This window comes from Chrysochloris asiatica, unplaced genomic scaffold (genome assembly GCF_000296735.1).
Source record: "Chrysochloris asiatica unplaced genomic scaffold, ChrAsi1.0 scaffold00143, whole genome shotgun sequence".
NCBI classification, from domain to species: Eukaryota; Metazoa; Chordata; class Mammalia; order Afrosoricida; family Chrysochloridae; genus Chrysochloris; species Chrysochloris asiatica.
In genome coordinates this window covers 3061751-3063694 of record NW_006408661.1, presented here as the reverse complement: position 1 = coordinate 3063694, position 1944 = coordinate 3061751, and positions in this window count along the sequence as shown.

Sequence of the window (1944 nt, the reverse complement as noted above, 5' to 3'; positions counted from 1 at the left end):
ACTCCTGCTTGTTTTTTATTGCAATTAGCTTGACATATTGTTTTCCATCCTTTGATTTTTAGTCTATTTTTGTTGTTGTGTGTAAGGTGTATCTCTTGCAGGCAGCATATTGAAGGATTTTGTTTTCTTATTCTTTCTGCTATTCTCTGTTTCTTAACTGGTGCATTTAATCCATTTACATCCAGTGTAATTATTTGTTGTTGTTGTTGTTAAGTGCCTTCGAGTCAGTTCTGACCCATAGCGACCCTGTACAGGGTTTCCGAATAATTATCTGTAGGTATAGTATAATTGCTATCATCACGTATGTTCTTTTTGTGGTGCTGCTGTTTCTTTGTTCTGCATGTCTTCCTGTGATGTGTTCATGTTTTTAGTGTGCTTTCTTGTCAGTTTCTTCATACTTTTAATGTTTTCAGGTTCTTTTTGAATTTTCATTTTCTTTGTATGTTTTGAAGTATTTGTTTCCTTTTTGGTTACCTTATATTGTATGAACTTTTCCCGCCATTTAAAACAATCTATTTTGTCTTGTAATCTACCTGACCTTCTTACCACCTGGACCTCTGTGCTGTGTGTTTGCCTTCTTTCACAATGTAATGGTTAGATCATAGACTGACCTCCCAGACACTCTTAATTTGTTCTGATAGTTTTGTTCTGTTCTCGGCTCTTTCATATTTTTATTGAGTTCCAGGTGGTGCTGCCCCATATGTCAATCTCTGGTTGTTGTTTGTTCTTGTTGGTTCTCAGTCCACAGAACCCCCTTTAGGATGTTTTGCAGCACAGGGTTGACTTTGGCAAAACCAACCCTTAGCTTCTGTTTATCATGGAATGTTTTGATTACACCGTCATATTTGTTTGACAACTTTGCTGAGTAGAGAATTCTTGGTTTGCAGTTTTTCTCATTCAGAGTTTTAAATATGTCTCCCTATTGCCTTCTTGCCAGTAATGTTTCTACTGAAAGATCTTAGATTAATCTGATTTGCCTGCCTTTGTATGTAACACTTTTCCTTTTCCTAGCTGCTTTCAGGATTCTCTCCTTGTCTTTGATTTTGGAGAGCTTTATTATTATGAGTCTTTTTGATTTTATTTCAGGGTCTAACCTTCCTCAGGTTCATTGAGCTTCTTGAATGCTTATCTTTTCACTTTTCAGAATGTTAGGGGAATTTTCTTTGAGCATCTCTTCAGCTATTTCCTCTGTGGACTTGTGTAAATGTTACTGTTCTAGAATGCTGATAATTCTTAAGCTAGTTTTCTTCATGTTTTCCAACATGAATCTTAGACCTTCTTCAGACTTTCCACATTTTATAATAATACTTTGTTTTGTCTTCTCAAGTTTCCCTTTGAAATTTTCTGTTCAGCTTTCTTATTCCTTGTTTTCTTCCATTAGCTTTAGCATCCTTATGCTGGAGAGCAAGTGTCAGAGTCTCTTCTGACATCCATTTTAGTCTTTCTTTCTTATGTTTTTAATGACCTTTTGCTGTCTTCCTATATAATGAACCTGATGTCATCCACTGTTCTCAATGTCTTCATTCATTACTTTATAATGCATCAAATCTATTCTTGAGATGGTCTCTAAATCCATGTAGGTTATATTAGAGTTCATATTTTGGCTCTCATGGAATTGCCTCAATTTTCTTCAGACTCATCCTGAACTTGCATATGAGCAATTGATGATTTCTTCCCTATTCTGTCCCTAGCCTTGATATTCTGATGATATTGAGAATCTCCACCTTTTCTGTCCACAAATATAGTCAATTTAACTTCTGTGTATTCCATCTGGTGAGACTCATATGTATAGTCACATTTTATGTTGTTTAAAAAGGGTTTTATAATGATTAAGGAATTGGTAATGTGATCTCCAGTGTTTCTATCACCATGGTCATATTTTTCAACTATTGATTCTTCCTCCTTGTTTCCAATTTTCTCATTCCAATCACCATTAATTATAAA